Source organism: Hibiscus syriacus, unplaced genomic scaffold, assembly GCF_006381635.1.
Source record: "Hibiscus syriacus cultivar Baekdansim isolate YM2019G1 unplaced genomic scaffold, ASM638163v2 tig00002169_pilon, whole genome shotgun sequence".
Taxonomy (NCBI): domain Eukaryota; kingdom Viridiplantae; phylum Streptophyta; class Magnoliopsida; order Malvales; family Malvaceae; genus Hibiscus; species Hibiscus syriacus.
This window is the reverse complement of record NW_024061913.1, coordinates 760,960-783,300: the sequence shown is the minus strand read 5'-3', so window position 1 is coordinate 783,300 and position 22,341 is coordinate 760,960. Positions and strand designations below refer to the sequence as shown.

General features: G+C 33.3%; 1 long non-coding RNA gene across 1 annotated transcript; it reads right to left on the bottom strand.

Annotated features, from left to right (window-relative positions):
• Positions 1–20,191: 20,191 nt before the first annotated feature.
• Positions 20,192–21,315, bottom strand: LOC120137765. The gene is made up of 4 exons (XR_005517453.1): positions 21,226–21,315; positions 20,980–21,093; positions 20,849–20,889; positions 20,192–20,245 (listed from the first exon to the last, which is right to left on the bottom strand). It is a non-coding gene; the product is annotated as an uncharacterized LOC120137765 (long non-coding RNA).
• Positions 21,316–22,341: the final 1,026 nt, after the last annotated feature.

Genomic DNA, 22,341 nt, shown 5'->3' with positions numbered 1-22,341 from the left:
CGTTCATTCTTTTTCTATAACAGAGATAGAACAGGCATCAACTTGCTTCAAGGACCTTTCTCATTTGAGACTGCCCTGTTTGAAAATGTTTTTTCCTCCTTTGTTTATTGAAGAATGAAAGAATTTTACAAAGTATTGCCCTTCTCAGGTTCACAATAGAATCAGATCATAAACAATGAGTTTAATAAATATCAAATAAATCAACTACACTTTCAAATCATTCAAAAATCATGGTCCTATGGCAAGTGTCAAAATTATTGACTGATTTGAGGTGTAGGTTGATTCTGATAAAGTAAGGTCTCTCAGGTTCTCAGGTTAGTCCAGCATATATGTCTCTTTGGGCTTCCATTAATTTGAAGAAATGGTTGTTATGCTCATCTTGTAAAGATGCTTCTCGTTTCCAGACTCTCATGAACGTCTTTGGGATGTGCGGTGTTTCATTAAGATCGTCTCTTATGTCATTGTTGCACCATTCATTATTCGAGCCGCCTTTTTTAGGTTTTCAACTCGAATCCTCCTTTGGTTTCAAGATGTTATTTAAAAATTTACATCTTGAACCCCCCCTTTATCATTTTTCATATCATGCATTAAAGAATTTAAAAACCAATTTTTGCAAATAAAAATCAATCTTGGAAGGCGGAATGAATTCTAAAGATATCATCTTTTACTTAGAAATCCATGTATGATTAGAATGGACTTTTCAGGTACGTAACGTAGGCCATGGCTTATGGTTACGAAAGAAAGGGATAAAAAGGCCCAAATAAGTGTTTAAGGGTAATCAAACCAAGGATCAATTCATTCTGATGCCATCAATCTTGCCTTGCTTAACTTGGATCTGCCTTGCTGGGGAATTTTCCATCAACTGGATCCCTCTAGACTGCCAAATTTTGGATTCATTTCCATTTTCTCATATCTCCAGCATTTCTTGCTCTTCTTATTTGTACTTGATCAACATTGTAACTTGAGGCTCAATAAGTCACCCATCTTGATTCAATTTTCCTTTTTCTTTTTTTTTCTTTTTTTTTTCTTCTTTCTTTGCTGGATGAGTATAATACTTCAATTGCTTTGAGCACCTCCTTTTCCTTTTGCATTTTGGAGGTATTTCATTATTCTTGATTGGATTGATCTTCAAGCACTCTGTATTTCACATACTTTGTAGTTCAAAACTTTCATGACTTCAATGAAACTTGTCTTTGTAATAAAACTGTATTGACAATCTTTATTCTTGTGAGCCAATATCCTTTACCTTGCCCCTCAATGTAGAGGGTGATCATTGGTTAGGGTTGAATTAGAAGAAAAATTATTCAGGCTCAAATGGGGACAACAAAGGATATATATATATATATTAAAGGATAAATGAAACAATGTCATTCATCATCTCATACACAGAAACCTTTGTAAAAAGAGGTATCCACAGGGGGATGAATATTCAAGATTAACTTTATTTACATGAAAAAATGTAATTAATGCATGATATATTTATTTCAATCAATTACTTTCCCCTTCTTCTTTGAATATGCCCTAATCACTCGAAATTATCATCAATGAGTTGGTCTATGATGCCTCATCTCGTCTCTTCTTGCAGTAAAATTCATGAATAATTGAAAGTTTGGTTCTTTTGAGGTCTTTTGGTTTATGATGGTTTTGTGTTCGAAAAGACAAATGTGTGACTTTTGAAGTCATGTATATGGTGGAATGTAGTATCATCAATCAACTATACCCGAAAAGGTAAACATCTGGAGTAGGTGTAAAAACAAGTGGAGACATTTCTTCAGAATCTTTGTAGTGTCAGGATTTGGTTTGAGTAATTGGCATTGGATGGGATATTGAAGATATAATTTTACCACTTGCCAATAGATCTATAACTCTTGAAAAATTAAAAGAATATTTAATCTACTTGATACTCAATAATCTCAAGATTAAAATTTGACTCCTTGCTCATAACCATAAAAGAAACACATATTTATTTATTGCCAAAAGGAAAGGAACAAAAACATATTCAAACAAGATGCTGAAAATAGAAAGTACTACAGTGGTAGATAACGCTTCCATTTGTTTATGCATCATTACTCATCTATTATTGGGTATTTACTTGGCCTAGGATTTTTATCCTTATTTTCTCCCCATTTCTTGATCATTTCTTGTGTCAAGACTCCCTTGTCGACGAGCGTCTCTATTTCCTTTAACAGTGACCAACAATTCCCTGTTGAATGTCCAGATACCCCCAAGTGAAAATTACAAAAGCTATTTTGATCATAGCAATGGGCATAAGGCTTTGGTGACACCTTCACCAATCTTGGTGTAATGTATTGACCTTTAACTAAATAAGGGTACAGGTCTGAGATAGATTCTTGAAACACCTTCAGAGTTTTTCTCACTCGCGAGGCTATCACTTTCTTTGATCGTTCTGAACGAATGAATGCTCTCATGTTATCGAGGGGGTTCTGAATGCTCATTTCAGCTATAACCAGGGTAATATTAACCAGATTTCTTAAGTTGTCCTTTGCCTTACTGGTTTTCGGAAAATCTGATACATGTATCTGAGGTGTCTTATGGGTTATATCTGCCTCATTCTTTCTTAGGCCTATAGGCCAATCTCGAATTACATCCATGGGAGACTTTTGATTTCTTTTCCCATTTTCTTGTGCTCGATATTCTTCGTAAGATTTGGTTACATTAGTTTCTGTTGCAACAACAGTTTCTGAACATTGAACCTTAACCCCTTCTTTTATCTTGCATTTTTGAATTGCTTGCTCTAAAGGGTCTTGGAAATTTCCCTTAAGGTTATCAGGAACCTTAGCTGAACAATTTGGAATTCCAGTCTGATTTATCCAAGGAACTTCCTTATAGGTCCAATTCTCATTTGGAGGCCATTGTGATTGATCAAGTTGTGGAGTAATTGATCTGGCTGAGAGCATTTTTGGATGCAATTTTTCACTCGAACAGTGGAAGGGAGGAAATTGAAATCCCTGCACATTCTTTTTCTTCTTGATCACTCTATAAGGTTTGGCACCATGTTTAACTGAATAAGACCTCATTGTATTAACCCCAGCTTCTTTATTGACTTTAGTACTGTCAGAGCCTCTTATCTTTCCATTCTTGATAGCCATTTCGATGATTTCTCCACTTATGATGATGTCAGAGAAATTACTAGGGACAACCCCTATCATGTGATTAACATAAGGAAATTTTAATGTGCTGATGAACAAAGTAGTGAACTCTTTTTCAGTCAATGGTGGATGTACTTGAGAAGCAACGTCTTTCCATCGTTGTGAATATTGTCGAAAGCTTTCATTGCACTTCATATTCATGCTTTGCAACATTGTTCGATCAGGGGCCATATCATTCATATGCTTGTATTGACCCAAAAAAGCTTGAGCTAAATCCCTCCAAGAACGTATTTGAGTACGTTTTAGCTGATTATACCATCTGGATGCAGACCCAGATAAACTGTCTTGGAAACAGTGGATTAACAACTTTTCATTCTCTACATAGCCAGTCATACGACGACAATACATAGTGATATGATATGAAGGGCATGTGGTCCCATTATACTTCTCAAAATCTGGAACCTTGATCTTTGGTGGAATAACCAGGCCAGGGACCAAACTTAGTTCTTTGGCATCAAACCCATAAAATGACTCAACTGTCTCTATAGATTTTATCACCTCTTCTATATTTTCCAGTTGTTGAGTGAATTTTTCCTTCTCAACTGATTTGTTTAGGTCAAGGACTTCATTACTAATACAAAATTCATCAGGCTTCAACTCATAAGTAGTAGGACAATCAGTGGGGAATGATGCTCCAGCTTGATATAGTGAGTTCTTAACAGCGAAGTAAATCGGTGATTGAATTTCTTGGGGTACAGAGGTGAACTCAGGAATATGAACAGGTGTAACACCCAAAGAATTTGTGGGGTTTTCAACAAGACTCTTTCCAGCTGTCTGGTACTTCTCAATCATTTCTTTCATATTGTTCAGTAGATCGATATGAGAATTTGTGATATTAGCTTCAATTTGTGCCAACTTGCTCCTTAATTCCTCTTGTATTTCTTTATGCTCTATCTCAAATTTGGCTAGCCTATCCTCAGTTTCTTTAGACATTTTTCTTGTGTCGTGCTGAGCGCTCTTGCTTCAAGGAAAAACCAATATCACTTCGTTTAAAATCCTTATTTTAATGAATGTTTTAATGTATTATGACATAAAAAATGCAAAGATGCCAAATGCAAATGTAAATATGTGAATGTAATAATAAGAATACAAATTGAAATACAAAAGCAAACATAAAAATATAAATGCAAAGATGCCAGATGTAAATATGCAAATGTAAAAACGTAAATGTAAATTATTTAAAATACCAGAATAAGACATCCAATTATATTAAGACTGCCCTTTTCTTTGATATTGAAAATAAATAAACATTATTATTTAATTAAATATGTTTTAATGCATGATGTAAATTTAAAAATGTAAATGTAAATACAAACGTAAAAATGTACAAATGCAAAATACAAATGCATGTATAAAAATGTGTTACTCAAGAGTGATCATCTTAGAACAGATTTCATTGAACGCAAAAGTTTCGGTACATCAAACAAAACTTTACATATAGGGATATATTTCATTCCTAACTTCTCCAAAGCCAAATTAGTCTATCAACTTAAGGGACATATTGCTTGTCTGGACTGCAACTTCTTCCATGACATTCTCTTTCATCTTCTTTGTCACTTCTCGAAGTTGCTCATTTTCCCTTGTAAGAGAACCTTTCTGTCCAATAAGTTATTGAACAAGATCTTCATATATGTTGCAGTTCCTTTTCAGCTTGGTGACCCCTGTGATCCACTCTTCTGGGGTGTTTCCTATGCCAGCATTTTGAAAGGCTTGACTGATCTTCTGAAAATCTTCATGCATGGTTTTCATTTCTGTGCTCAATTTCTTGTTTTGGTCGTTCAAGTCCTTCAAATAACATGCTTGAGCTTCATAAAAATCTCCACTACTCTGAATGTTCCGACTGATACTCTTACCATAGACTGTTTTTGGTATCAATCTGGCAGAATCTTTGTGGAGTACTTTTGGTATTAATATAACCGGTTCTCTGTGTGCAGATTTTCCCTCGATCCTCGTAGTTTCTTCAGGATGTCTTTCCTTGGCCGCATCATATTTTGTTTGATCATAAAACTTTTTGTCCATTTACGATTTCTTTCCAATATGATGAACAGTCTTTCAAGTCAACACCTTTTGGTTATGCCATGATCATGTAATGCAAACAAAAGAAATCAATATGAACAGATTAGAGCAATGTAATATGCATGAAAAAAAATAGAATAGTTAGTACCAACTAATGGAAAAAAAAATCTATCAAGGTATAAATCTTAACCTTATGCTTTGTTTGGAAAATTTAACCTAACCGCATGATTTCTAGTTCGCATGCATTTATTCAGGAAAAAGAAAATAAAATAAATTAAAAGCTAGAACTTATTTCTCCTTTGTGTATACCTACTGACAAAATTTCGGCATGGCTTCAGATCAGAAGAGTTTCTAGGGTTTATATGTAGGGTTTCAGATCTAAGAATAAAGATACCCGAATTGTCCTTGTTAGTGCCCCCTTGGGCTGTTAACCCTCAATCTTAGTCTATCACAGACTAAAGTGGATCGAGTTCAATTCGAGGGGATACACTTCTCTATGCCTGACACAGAGAATAAATTCTCACGAAGACATAGAGCATATGAACCCTGAAAGTTACTTGCTAGGTCTGACACGGAGAATAAATTCTCACGAAGACGTCGCTTTCACTCCCACTTAAAAGGGACTAACTCAATTATAGAGCTTTATGTTATGCAATGCAAGTGTTGTGTATGAGGAGAAATGTTCAAACCTTTGACAGAAAAAAATAAATAATGGAATAAAATACTTGTAATAAAATGAAATATAAATACTATAATAATAAGTATAATAAAAATTTTTGAAAAGAAAGAATTATAAATTAAATATATGAATTTATAATTTATAATTAATAGAGACAATTTATAATTGATTTTAAAAGTTTGACATCATCCCCAGCGGAGTCGCCAAGCTGTCGCAACCGGTTTTCGTCCGGACACGAAATATTTATTTGGCGGGAAAAGTGATGTGAATAAATTATCTTTTAACAAAGTTTTTAAGAAAGCATCAGTTAAAAGATGAACTGATCTGCGTTTATAACCAAAAATTATTTCTTTTTAATAATAAAAAGGGATTCGTGGTCGGTTACGTTTAGGGAAGGATTAGCACCCCTACAACGCCCAAAATTGGTACTTTTTAATTATAAATTATCTCTATTTATTGGAAATTTAAAAATTTAAAATATATTTAATTCATAATCATGTTATTTAAAATTTATTACTATAATTGTAATAAAATCTATTAATTTATATATATAAATAAGATATTTATTTATTTAGAAATATCAAAAAAGGGCTTCTAGGTGCCTTAAGACAGCTCTTTTCTTCGACATTAAAAAACAAATAAATAAATAAAACATTTTCTTAAAAAATTATAAAATATATATAGTTCATAAATAGGATTTTAATAGAAAACAAATTAAATAATTTTTATTATATATATGCTTATAATAATAATAAAATGATAATGAAAGTAATAATTTAAATATATTGAAAAATAAAGGAAAATAATAATAAAATGAAAATACAAATAAATGGTAATTAAATAAAATTTAAACAACAAGATTAAAATGTAAAATATCAAAATTAATGAACCTAATTAGATTTATTATAAAAAAATATAATTACTAATACTATAATTTAACCTAATTAATTATTGGGATCAAAATAGAAGTAATTAAAATTACCAGGGACTAAATAAAGTATTTAACCTTAAATATTTATAAATATGATGCAGGACTAAATTATAAATTAAATGAAATTACGAGACTAAATTAAAAAAACAGAAGTTGATTGCAATGACCAAAATGGAATGTTAGAAAACTCGGATGGCTGCGGGTATGGTTATTCCATATGGGAAATTACAGAAACACCCTCACCAAAACGGCGTCGTTTTGGTGAGGGTATAAATACCCTATTATAACCGGCCCTTTGGGCCAAATCCTCATTTCTCTCTTCCTTGGTGTCTCTCTAAAACAGAGAGAAGCATTTTTCTCTGGCTTCTCTCTAGGTTCCCTCACCGGAGGGAATCCGGTCGCCAGCCGACAGCCACACGCCGCCGTTAGCTCCGCCGCCGGCCACCGTCTCCGATGGTCGGATTTTATAGAAACACCCCCAAATGACAGCTTATATTTTCCTTTATCTAGATCTAAAGTAAGTTTTGCTAAAAATCCTCTAGATTTCCCTAAATCTAAACAAAATCGTAGGCATTACCTTCGGTTTTCACAGTGAAACTGACGAGCAAGGTAAGTTTTCTTTCTCTTTTCTTTTGATTCGTAGTTGACTGTGGTCGTTGGTAATCTTTTCTCTTTGTTGTATTCGTCGTTTCTCTCTATGGTTCTGTCGTTCTCCTATTCTTGCTTCCTTTCTCTCCTTCTCTGTTTTTTTTTGTTGGTTCTCCTTTCTTTTTCTGTTTTTGCTGGTTCTCCTTTTCTATTTTTGCTGATTTGGTGGCTTTATAGCCACCACCAAGGCTCATTATGGACCAGTTAATAGGGCAATTTTTCGGTGAGTCACCAAACTATGGTGGTGACTCACCCTATAGCTTCAACGTGGAAAGGCAACTGGCTTCTGGAAGCTGCTGGAAAGGGTGTTGTAGTAGAGCTGAAACGTGGAGGGGCTGCTGCAGTTGGAAGCTGCTGGAATTTGCAACATGGAGGGGCTGCTGCAGCTAAAAATTTAGTGTCTACACCTATCATTTACATTACTTCATTCCAAAACCTTAACATCTTCCATAACACCATATCACTTTCTTATTTACTTATCTTCTATTCATGTATATATTCCGCGAATGAGTTATAAGTGTGATTTCTTACTAGAATCACGATCAAGAACATTCATATGATTCGATAACAACACAATTGGAATCATATCAAATGGTATTGGACCTACAATGGTTCAGCAAGTCGAGTTTTCTCTCTCATAGTTTAGTGAAAAAATTTAAAACATTCAAAAAAATGTAAAAGATGGAAAAGTTTTAAAGAGGGAGGGATTATTCTTTTCATCTTTGATATATATATATTCAAGAAGGTTTGAATTTCTTTTCATCATTTCATTAATTACTTCTTAATTCCATTTGCCTATTCTAACAATTTTTTCTTGTTCTTGCAGCCACCTTATTTTATACACATTTATACCTTTCTTTAACCATTTGTTTATCCGAATCCAAAAGATTCATTGTCAAGTCTTGAGGAACTTCTAATTAGGACTCTAAAAGCAAGAAAGAGTGGTAAAAGACAAGATAGCACATTAAGGGTAAAAACCATCCCGATCTTTTTCTTTGGAGTGTATTGGTGAGATTTTTATGTTTGTGAGGTTCATTTTCATCTTTATTACTAATATTTTCTTTTCATTATGTCTCGAAAGTACACAAGACAAAATGATTATACAAGAGACAGCGTCGTAATTTTTCATCAAATTCTCAATTTCAAGATTTCGATAAGGAGACAAGGAGTTTTCTCGAAAAGCATCTCAACCAAATCTCAAATAAATTGGATCGAATATTTGAAAGAGGTTCTTGCTTAGAAATACCTCCACCAAAGGTTAAAAGGCTAGTAAAGTGGAGAAATGACACTCGATCCTTTTATAATTCTACATCCAAATAGAGTGAACAATCTTACAAGGATGATTCCAATTTCCAAACAATAAACAATGTCAAAAGTTCAACGCGGATTGAGCCAATCAATGTCGTATTTTTCAATCCATAAAATCTAGCTCGTCTTCAAGAGTGTTTTGACAATTTAGTCAAAGAAACACAATTGCAAGATCAACTAGAAAAAGGAATTGTTTACAAAAAAAAGAAGAAGCTAGAGTTGAGAGAGACATTGAAGTAATGAAGGAAAAAGAGCAATTCGTATAAGGTCATTTTCAAGAAGAACAAACAAATGGAGTTGAGAGTGAACATATTGAATGTAAGGTTATGGAGGAAATACAAGTTGGAGTTGAAAATGAAAAGATCAAGAAAGTGATAGTGGAAGAAAAAGAAGTTGGAGTTAAAAAGATTGAGAGTGTGGTTGGAAAACTTGAAAGTGAAAAGAATGATTTTATAGAAGAAAAGCAAGATTTATTTTTCACTAAAAATTCTTTTCTTTATAGTCATGATCTACCTTTGTTACAGGATGGAGAAAGACATATTCCAAATATATTGCAAATCATCAAGCATCTTCCATTTTTTAATAACCCTTTTTATTAGAAGAAATGTAAAGAAGAAAAACATATTTTATTTAACCCTACTTTTCTCCTATTTGTTCTTTTATCTTGCATGATACTCCAAGGAACATAACTTTTAGAGGACCAAAAGATGTGCTACTTGAAGTTCCAAGTGATGTGTTCTTTGACATTGCAAGTTCATTGCCAAACTTGAAGATAATCAAGCTATATCCATGTTTTAAAGATTCAATGGAGTTTTCCTTGAAGAATATCAAGAGTCAACTTTCATTTATAAGTACTATTGGGTTTTTTTTCTCCATCTATTTAAATTAGATTTTCTTTTATACTAATATGGTTGTGACTGTAGAACATAAAACGAGACATATGTTTGAGAATAAACTCTACCGAAAGATGCGAGGAAACAAAAAAGATATCTTCTTATAAGAAGTCTTGAAATTGATCAAATCCTTTGACATTTTTTATCCCTAGAGAATTGTTTGAAAACCTTGTGAAAAGAAGTCAATTCAAGGTTGTTCCTTTTATTTCATAGTTAAAAAATGATTTTTCAATTCAAAGACATGAAGCGAGAACTATCCACCTACTCGAAGGATATCATTTAGAAGGGTACAATAGAAAAACAAGATGGTGTTCCATGAGACACTTTGTTTGTGAAAGGTTTCAGATATTGTGAGCACAACATCCTAAAATGTTATAAGAGAATCAACTTCAAATCAAGTGAGCAATATGGAAGCCAAGTTCACAAACAAGAAGATTTTGATTCGATAAAATGGTTTTGGTGCAAGATGAGAGTGAATGAGTTCCCTGCCCAAAGGAAATCAAAATTGTACTCGTTCATAGCAAGTTTTGATTTAGGGACAGATTGCTTTAAAGAGGGAGGGAATGATGTGATCCTGATCAGCACCAATTTTCTCCATTACTTGATCACATCTTTGGAAATCATCAAGGCTCATTCTAATGGAGTTTTACTTTATTTTATTTTTTATTATCTTCTTTACATATTATATATTCTCATAAGCATTTTTTTTCATAATAAGAGATGCTTGATATGTTATCATTCATTTACATGATTTTATTTTGCATGAATTTGCATGAGTAATCAATAGTTGCATAACATCCATTTGCATTAATAAACATGCTTCCAATTAAAATCATGCACTTCATTTAAAGCATATAGTTCATTAAAGCTTGTAGTTCAATCAATAATCCACTTCATTTAATTAAGTAGTTTATTGATGCATATGGTTCATTCAATAAAGTTTGTTCATTAATTAAGCTATCTATTCATTAAACTAGTTCATTAATTATACTAGCTCCTTTAATGTTTTTTCATGACATGTTTATTTTTATTTTATTCAAGATTGAACATTTTCTATTTTTGTATCTAGGTGCAGGAGGGGAGTTGAACAGTCATAACAAATGTAAGAATATCAGTCAGAATGTCTTTCATTTATGGATACGATACAAATGTGTTTGGGTCCTAAAATTAATTTGATATTATTCCTCTATATCTTAGTTTTCCAACTCCTTTTGAATCACCTCAATATGATATTGGGAGCTTTAGATATGATCATTTTACCGAAGACAGTGCAAGTTGGAATTTTCATTAGGGGAATTTTATGCAATGATGAACTTGAACCGATGAGAGCCTTTTTATATTCATCAAGCAGACAAGTAATTAAAGGCCTTCATTATCTATATACTCAAAGCTTTCAAGACAATCTTTATCATCGTTTTAGAGGCTCTACATATTCTATAAGGAGACATGTATTGAAGGTAATCTTTATGATATTCAAGAAGGATGAATGGCTTGTAGATGAGAATGGAATAAGAAGAGATACCCCTTGGATGAAATTTTGTCTCCATTCAGCCACAAAAGTATCTAGATTGATCCTAAATTATCTAAGAATATTTAGAGACTAAAGGAGATAATAATAAACAAGGCATTCAAGAGTATTCAACACTATTAAGATGAAGCGTTCATCTTATTTTGTAAGACTCTTCATATGGTACCTATAAACACTATAAATAGGCACCTTCATTTCATTTGTAATCACACTATTAAAATATATAAAACCTCTTGTGAGTTGCTTTCTTTTTAGTTCTTGTTAAGAACTTTATCGGCTTTAAGTTGTTTTTATGCCATTTATCCATTTTCAATTGTTTATATTATTGGTTCCTAGCTCTTTATAGCTAGAGGGTAACAATCCATACCCTTCCACTTCAATCCATTCACTTATATTGATGGTTCCTATCTCTACATAACTAGTGGGTCACAATTCACCTATCCTTACAATACATCCACGCCTATACCATTTATAACCTTCTCATTATCTCTTTCATAAACATCAATTACTATCATTTTCATTACTTTATTCCAAAACTTTAACATCTTTCATAACACCATATAACTTTTTTATTTACTTATCTTCTATTCAAGTGCCTATTTCACGAATGAGTTACAAGTATGACTACTTACTAGATTCACAATATGGCACATTCATATGATTCGGTAACAACACAACCAGAATCATATCACAAAGTTAGAAGAAAGTCTCAATTAACTCACTTAGCATAACTAGGTTTAATAATTAATTGTTTGATTGTATTTTTATTTCAAACATAAGTCAATGTTCATTTATTAAGGAGTTAACAACGTATCTTCTGTATAAATGCATGGGGGTGACCACTGTTGATTCTTCAAGTAAATAACATCTTGTTCAAAACCCCACCTCATGATTTCTTAACCCTTAAGGCAATGTTTGTTTATTGATCTTGGTAAATCAACATCCTCTTCAAAATTTGCATACATGGTAGATTTTAAATAAGTTAAATTTTGAGCTCAAAGTTTCCAATTTTAAAATATATGGTAATCGACCATGTACCAATTTTTTCGTGCTGTGAGTGTGTGAATCATTCCCCACGCATAACTAACTCACGAACCCAATTTTTTATTTTCACAGACCAAAACTTGGTATTTTTTATTAAATAAAATGTTTTATTAAAATTACTCGATTTTAGGTGTTTCAATCGCACTTTAAAAATGATTTGTGGAGACTCCCATCTTTTCTTTAAAAATCTTTTAAAAAACCTCATCGTCATAACTAGTCAACTTTTCCATTTGCGAAAGACTAGTTGTGACAGCTTGGTGACTCTTCTGTGGACTTTTGTTTTCTAAAACAAAATAAAGAGTCCAGTCATGATTTGATTACCCTATATTTATGATTTAGAAATTCTGAGTTCAAATTTATTCAATTTACGATTCATTATACCCTTTTAAAAATAAAATAAAAAGATTTTCATCTTTGGTTAATGTTTTCTCTTGATTGAATATATTTAAAGAATTGTTGCATATCATAGTTCTATATCCGAGCTTTTTCTCGTTTCACCTAAGTCAGGGTAAAACATCACACTGCCAACGAATATTGATTTTTCTCGTGTAGGTCTAACAAACTACCTCTGGAAAGCATTCTCTATGTTTGTTAGAATATCGTTATCCATGACAGGCATTTCATGATGTGATCCCCGAGAATAAATTCGATTCGTTAAGTTTGTAATGGGTCAGAATCGAAGTCCTTCTTTACCTTTGCAGGTTGTAAGTACATTTTGAAAATCTTTTTTAGAACCAAGCATCTTGTAGAGAATTTAGTAAGCATACCCCTCTAGAGCCATGTGGATATTCTAGGAAAACTAGAATGCATGAGATTAGGATTTTAATTTCCTTTGTGTGTTTTAATTGCAGCCTCATCTATGAGTTGTATTTAATTATTTTTGTCAGTTCATATTCTTTCAATTATTTTTTCTACTAATTTGATTTCCTTTTGTCTTGTTGCATGAGTAGTGTTATTTTACTTTCTTGTATAAACATGACATCTCATCAAAGGCATTGATCTATAAAATAGCTAGTCATAGTAGAAGGTTCTTGAAATAAAAATGTCTTTCAATGGGTTAGATAGAATTTGAAAGATTCCTCTTTGGACAAAGCAAAGCAACATGAATCAAGAGATAGTTTACCAACTAAGAAGACAAGCTAGACTCAAGAAGATTCAATGTTGAAGATAATAGCTAAAGGTCATGAACCAATTCAACAAACCTTCTCTATGGGAGAGGACGAAAAAGATCTGAAGATTTTTTAAGTGATAGAGTTTGACGAAGGATAATGCATCATCCAGCTACTCCCAGAAGCTGAACAGTTATGAAATAGAGCTATATTTTATTTGTAATCTTTGATTTTCACTTTCCCACTATATAGAGACATTTTCAATTCTTCAAGAATTGTTCTATGAATAGTTATTTTGGGATCAATATATTTTTTATACATGCATTTCACGTTTCATTCGCATTGTTGATGCTTTTACACATTTTAAAATCATACATCAAAACATTCATTCATAAAACCCTTAATAATAAGACAAGATTTCTTATCATTGTGATCCTAGCTCCTATAAGAAGCAAGAACACTCTGCATCTCCACGGTACTAGAAAGACAACTAAAGCAGTAGATGATAGACAAGCAAAAGTTAAGAAAGTGCATAAAGAACTGCAAGAAGATATGATAGGCTAGTTGGCCCAAATTGAGGCTGGTACTTCTAGCTCTCAGCTAGATTTGTTGAATAAGATAGAGGAGATGTTCAAGAAGCACATTACAACTAGGAAGAGTGCCAATTACTCACCCTATGAGTTTTACGCCCATCCACATCCCTATGCACACCCCTATGTACCAAGAAACGCACCCACCGACTTTTTTTTGCTACTGAGAACCCAACACATCATCTAGTTCAAACTACTTTCCACATCAATCATCTTGTTGCCTCTGGGTTAAGCCAAATGACTTTCATTTTGACAATTAGATTCCATAATTTAATGAGATGACTAAGAATGAGAGATCGAATGATGAACTCACCCAACAACTAGAGGAAACGATAAAAACTAGGGTATGGTTGAGCAATTCTATGGGTTGGATTCCAAAGAGATAAGTCTTGTCCCCGACCTAGTCCTTCCACTGAAGTTCCAAGTTCCTGACTTCGATAAGTATAATGGGACTACCTGCCTTTTGTCCTACATCACCATTTTTTGTATGAGAATGGTTGGCTATGTGAAGAATGCGAAGCTGTTGATACATTATTTTCAATACAACTTGGCTAGACTCTCTTCTAAGTGGTATAACTAGCTAAATCATATTCAAATTTATTATTGGAAGACTTAGCTCATGACTTATTAGGTCAATACAAGAACATGACTGATATGGCCCCAGATTGAACAACATTGCAAAATATAGAGATGAAGTATAATGAGAGCTTCCAATAGTATGCACAACGATGGTTGGACATTGCATCCCAAGTGCATCCACTAGTGAGTGAAAATGAGTTTACCATTTTGTTCATGAATACATTAAATTATCCATATATTAATCACATGATAAGGGAAGCCACTAAGAGTTTCTCTGATATCATTATGTGTAGAGAAATGATCAAAAGAGTTATCAAGAATGGCAAGATAAGGGGAACTGACAATGGTGACGTCGAGAGAAGGGTTGAGGTCAACATAGTGGGATTTTATTCAACTAACCATGGGACCATACACCATAAGGTGATTTGAGAAAAGGCTCATATTGATATGATTCTAATAATTTACGGGGAATTGTTCCCAATACTGGTTAAAAAGAATATGGTGACTCTAGTACAATTTAAGCCAAAAGAACCCCTGTTTCCTCAAGTCTGTGGGGCAATGAAGTGTAAGGTTTAGAATTTGATTGATTTTGGGGCATAGACCTTTAGTGAGTAATAGGTCACCCTAATTGCGAATTAAGAAGAAGCCATTGCAACCATCAAGAATCTTTGTTGCACTTACAAGTATATTGTCTTGTTTGAACTTGTTTTTCTTTATTTTTATGTTTATAAGTTTGTAAGTCGCTTGAAATTATAGCATATTAAATAAAATTCTACCTTCTGAGGTTATGAGCAATGAGTAAATTTTAATCTTGAAATTCTCTAATTATAAATTGAATTAAAAACTCTTTAAACAATCAAGGTTATAGATATTTAGTAAGTGACAATATTAAACCCTTGTAAAAGAAGGACCCTTGATTCTACTCTAGAAAATACACTTGAATATCATACCTTTCTCTTATAGGTACCAAGATAACCTTATCCTCTCATAAAGAGACGATCAAAGGGCTTGACATTCAAGTAAGTATAGGAGCGGACAAACTGCGGCATCTCTTGTGTATAATGTTGCAAGACCAATTAGATTTCACTTTTGTTGAGGATGTTAAATGATGATCATAATCTTCACAAATGGAATGGTGGAGTGGATGAATTTAGTTTAGGTCAGTTGTTTGGGAATTGAACTCTAAAGATAAAATTTTTTGACTTCTAGCGACACTTAGACTATAACAGGTTATTCTCGATGAGCTTAAGAAATCAAATTTGTATTGAAGTATCTTCATCAAGTAAGTGTAATGAAGTTGAGCTATTACGCTAAAGAAGTTGGTTATAGAGGTAACTCAAAATTTCTGGCCTTATGAATATATTATATTCAAACCATGACATTGATCGAACACCTAGAAATTCAGTGTTTGCTCTATTGTAGTTGTCAAGTTGAAGACTTTGTGATAATATGAATCCTTCAGCTACACTTGAATATGGGCACATGATTAAATTTGATGAATTTCAAGGAATAAAGGCAATAATGTCTAGGGTTTAAATTAATAAACATTTCTGATGAAGATGGACTAAGGGAGTTGAGAAATACTTATTATAGTCAACTTCACACAAGCACCCAAGATTTTTATTTTTAGACCGATATTTCTACACTACCTCTGCTGAAGGATTTTATAAAGCTTGAACAAGTAGAAGATTTCAAATAACTAAAATAGAAGTGTTCTAAAAGGTTTAGCAATTTATTATACTAATTATGACATTTTTTCCGCATCCGTTTAAAATGACAAGCTGAGAAAAAGGGTCGTGCCACAACGTTCATGAGGACTAAAAAAGAATGACATCTCGATGACTGAAGTATTAGTGAAATAGAAAGCCAACCTGAAATTGGCCCATCAATCCTGACACTTGTCAAAGGTCATAACTTTGAAAATCAAAAGAGCATTTGATTCTTTTGATATTCAGTGAACTCATGATTTGTGATTTGCTTCAATTGTGAGCCTAAGAAATGACATTATTTTCTTCAACAAACTTTTTGAAAAAAGAAAAATATTGTCAAATAAGATAATTTCCCTAGAATGGTGTCTGAGAAAAGTCTCAGACACTCAGAATCAGAAATTGGGGCAAAGAAATTGAATGCTAAGGGGTAATATTCTTTGGGGCAAGAGGAACATGAGGCGAATATTCGGTTAAAGAGTGGCTCATAAGGCATTGCCAACAAGTCACCTCCTCTCCTTAGCTAATATTGCTGACAGTTGTTGCGTTTGTGGAGCAACTTTTGAAATTGACCTTCATGACTTGAGAGATTGAAACGACGCTTCATCCATTCTACGAGCCATGGAATTTAGTTCTGCCTTTTTTCTACACCACAATCATCAGCAGGTTCTTGATTACAAACTTTATTGCATGTTATACCACGACGTCAATTTCTTCTCCTACTTATGTTACTTTGGAATACTTGTCATTGCCATCGTCTCTATTTCCATGAGGGTCACCTACTTCCAACATGGCAGGTGATTCATTCACTCCAGTATAATTATTCTTTCTGCTTATTCCACTACAGTTAGACGATTCACAATGTTCTCGTCATTTTTGATGCACAAGTATTGCGTGGGAATTAGCCTCAACCCAATACCATCACCATAAACGTTAATGGAGCTTGTCCTCCTTCTTCGAGAGATCTAGGTTTTATCCCGCAATAGATCCTTTTGACTCAACGTCAACTATGCTCTAGCCTCGAATCATTGGTGAGGAACATTATGAAACTGCGCAAAGGGTTAAGCAAACCTTACAACGTTACAAAGAACTTTAGGACATTATAGTTATCCTTGCTCTTAATCATAAAATGGAAGTACTTACGGGACTTAAAAAACGAATGGACAAACTTAACATAATTTATCAATCAGCAAAAGTATTCACAATTCCACAGTTCAAAGAGATTATGATCCGGACGGCTACATAAATTGGGAGAGCAAAGTCAACTTCATGTTCTCACACTACAATTCTCCCATGAAAGAACAAGTACCATCGATCACCTCAGAATTCCACAGTTATGCTCTCACTTGGTGGAAGCAAACACGAAAGGCAATATAAGGTTTTTGAATACCAGACATCATGTCTTGGACAAATCTTAAACGAGTAATGATAAAATGTTTTATACTGATAGACTACATTCATGTAGTTAAGCAATGACTTCACTGACTTTGACAAGACAAAATATATGTAGAAGACTACTACTAGGAGATGACATCCTTAACGAATCGTGCAGGCATACATGAAGCATAATGATATACGGTGAATAGATTTGTCACCAGCTTGCATCCAAACATCATTAATCTTCTTAACTTATATGGTTATTAAAGCTTTGAAGATACATTAAAGAAAGCAATGATAATCGAATCAAAACTTCAGAGGAAGACTACTTCATGAAGTTAAACAATGACTTCACCGACTTCGACAAAATAGAATATCACTAGAAGACTACTACAAGGAGATAACATCCTTAGGGTGTGTTTGGTTCACAGAATGTAAGATTACTAGTGGGGATGTAAGATTACCAGGGAATATGATTACTGGGAATGTTGTATTTTGTGTTTGGTTGGCTTAGCAGGAATATAAGATTACCTTGTTTGGTTAAAGGAATAAAAGATTATTGGAATGCATATTTGACCAAATTGTCCTTATTATATATTTATTTTTAATAAGTTAGAAAATATTTATATATTTTCTTTAAAAAAAATAAATTCATAAAATTTATATAATTTTTTACAAAATTGAAAATATAAAAAAGGTTAAATGAAAATGTAAAACTTTATTTTAACCCTTGAACTTCATATAAAATTTTAATTATAGACTTTTTTTTGTAAATCTAAAATAGTTTAAGGATAAATTTGTAATTTAACCTTCGTATAATTTTTATTATTCAATGACAGAAGAATGATATTTTTTTTAAAAAAATTAAGGGTATTTTAGTCCAAAACGTCGGTAATCCAACAATACCTAAGGAAACGGAGGTAATGACATTCCTGGTAATATATCCTAAAAATCCACTATTGGTAATCTTGCATTACCGGGAATGAGATTCCCGACTAACCAAACGGGGGAATGTGGATTACATTCCCATGGGAATCCCACATTCCCCCATCTAAACGCCCCCTTAATGAATCGGGTAGACATACAAGAAGCGGAATGATAAACAGTGAGTAGATTTGTCACCAGCTTGCATCCAAACATCATTAATCTTCTTGACTTACATGGTTATGAAAGACTTGAAGATACATTGAAGAAAGCAATGATAATCGAATCAAAAATTTAGAGAAAGTATCGTTTCAGAGACACTTACCAAGGTACTTCATCTATTTACCAATATACTTCATCTATTTACCAAGGTGCTTCTTCTACTTACCAAGGTAATTCATCTACTTCCACTTCTTCTTCTACTCCATTTTCTACCACGAATACTATTTGGACAATGAGATCGAAGAATATGATGCTAGCAGCATTGTAAACGAATATACCTAAGGTGATTCATCTACTTCCATTTCTTCTTCTACTCCAGCTTCTACCGAGGATACTAAATCAGACAATGACATTGATTAAAACGATGCTAGCAGCATTGTAATAGAAAATACCGATCTTCAATCACTTAGCCTTACACCATTGGAATCAAAAGATGTAATTTAAAGTCATGTGATGAAATTTTACGAGGGTGGGAGATTGCAAAAAGAAAAAAAGGCACTGAAAAAGAGGCAAAAACAATAGAGGTCACAACCCATAAAAGCCAAGAAAATGACCTACGGGAGGTGAGTGAACCTAATTGTGAGAAGAAAAGAGTAGCTCAAAATCTATGTGTGATCACAAAAGAATTACGAGAGAACCTTTTTCACAAAAAGCCTTGCATCCTTGTTCGCTTTAAGGAATCACTTGTTTCGATTTCTAACATTAACAAGGATTTTTATAGTGTGTCACTAGTAGAAAAAACCCCTTTAATGACGCGCATTGCGCGTCATCTATGGGTGCGGATGACACACATTTGCCTGTCGTTGAAGCCACCGACATGAATTTAAGATGGCGCGCAACTGTGCGTCATAAATTTATTACGCGCATTTATGACACACATTTATGACGCGCATTTATGATGTTCATTGAGCGTCATTGAAGCCCCCGTCATAAATTAAGATGACACACACTTGTGTGTCATAATTTATGACACGCATGTATGACTTACATTGCGTGTCATTGAAGCACACACCATTAAAAAAGATGACACACATTCGTGTGTCGTGATTGTATTTCGTAAATTATTGTTATATATATATATATATAGTGTAGATTGACAAATAATCAAACTAAATCACATTTAATGCCTCATAATACTAAATATATATATCATATTATATATAAGAAATCCATTTTCATACAATATATTCACATTAAGTTACAAACATAATATCCATCACCTATGGCTATTTGAAAACAAAAAACCAAGAATGTTCTCAGATTATCACAAGAAGATACTAACAGATTATAAGATCTTAGATGCAACTCCTCTAACTCCTTCTATAATTTTGAAGTTGCTTATTCTGAGTCGAGAACTCTTGAAACAGGCTGCGAATGAGCATTGGCTTCAACTGAACTAGTAGGAACATCAGATGCACCAGCTGTTCCCGACCCCTTCCCAAAATTATAACACAAAATCCATTCTACCTGCAGGTTTCTTCGATTTGGATCCAATAAATCTGTTATTTGCTCATTGTATATCTACAAAAGAAAATTGAAAATGAAGTGATAAGGAACAAGAATAGTACAACGCTAAGCAGTCCAATTATGTCAAAACTAATAATCAAAATAATTCAATTATGTTTATCAGCATGCTTAATTCACAACTTCTAAACGGGAAATATATTACAACTCAAATACCCACCTTGGCACATAGAACTCCAATTACAATCCCTCTAAGGTGGGAAAGACGGACAATAATGCATAAAGTATGAAAACAGGAATTACTCATTTTAAATTACTAAATTACATACTGATCAGCTGGTAACCACAGAAGTCACATATAAGTTAAATTTCCTCGGGAATATACTATTAATAGTAATTTAACTTTGAAATATGCTTGCAATGCTATATGCATGAAAAATAGAATACACAAAGGATATCGTAAAGGCAAAAACAAGAAATTCATAGATCAGTTAAAAGCATAGCAGTAGAGCCCCAAACAAAGGGAACTAATTAGCAACACATAAAATATTAGGAACAAAAGGCATATTGACATTGGAACTTACATTTTATTAAAGAACGTTTCCAATAATACTGAGAATTAAGCTTATTGATTACAAATAATAATGCATTAATGCTTACCTTTGGGACAGGAACTTCCCATGTTGCCACTGCCTTCAAGTCTAAAAATAAAATTAACAACCAAAAGATTCCATGAGAATAGACTCTAACCAATTGACTAGAGAGCCACTGACTAATAAAAACTAACGTACCATGGTTGCAAAAGTCAATGCCAGGGAGAAGACCCTCCACCCAGACAGTTTCTTCTTGTTTCGATGTGGAAGTTGCTCCATTGACTTTGTTATCATTCTCATGACCCTCAAATCCTAATATAAACTCAAAATAAATAAAAGTCTTTAACCTTAGCTCCATGTTAATACAGTAAAGTTTCACCTGTGAAAGCAAATAAGAGGACAGATCCAGGCACAAAAATGGTAAGAAATAAAGTGTAACCTCACTTTTTCCATTAATTTCATTAACAGACTCTCCACTTAGTCCACTATGATTGATGGTCACCTCAGAACTTCTTTCAACTAAACAGGTTGTCTTGGTATCTTCTTGAATTCGGGGAAATACATAAGAATGTGGAAGAGGAAGGTTCAGAGCACGAGACCAAAATATAGAATTCGCCCTAGCATTACAGAAATCACGCAGTATTAATCACCAAAGTTTGAAGTGCAAGGAATGTCATCATTTCATTGTCAATCTCCTTCATTGTCCCCACCCACCCCATTTTGAGAGAGAATAAGAAAGAGTTCATTTTGAGGAGATCCCTACCAAAGGAAATCTTCAAAGCATACCTCACTGCAAAAGAAGCATTAACAACAATTCATAATTGGGAAAAAGGAAAATAAACACACTTCATTCGATGTAATTAATACTGACCTTTCTGAAACTCCCTTAAGAGCAAGAAGTTTCTTCACCAAACCCTTCACTTTATCTTCGTACACAGAAATCAAATCCTTTTTCTATAAAACAATTACACTAACTTTCATCATCATGGGTAGTCAAATTACATGCATTTCATCTTCAAGAGAAACGTTAAACTATATGCTTATATTTACCCACAATTCAGTTGCTCTATACAAGATTATTCCTCTCAATTCCAACATCTCATCATCGGTAAACCATAACGGATTCCCAAAAGTGGTGGGAAGCATATCAAGATACCTGAACCAGTCTTTAAATCCACATAAATAATAAATAAAAGAAAATTAAAAGAAAACAATCAAATATTTTAAGTACATACGGTTTCCACGAAGAATTCTTTCTGAGACGTTCCACAATAAGAAGTCTTTAAATACGTTATTCGTTGAACGAGAAGGAATTGAAATGTAAAGGGTTGGAGTACAATTAAGTTCGGTTCGGTAATGGATAATCCTTAGTTGCCTCTTTGTGATCAAGCTCTTCATCACCCAGAAGAACAATAATGCACCGCATTGCGCAACAGACTGCCATTAATGAAAGAATCAATGAAGTTTGCACGTTGTATTTCATAATGCATAGGGAAACACTTCGGATATGAACATGAAAATACCTATAGAAAATCACCGAGCAGAGCAGCGTACTGGGGC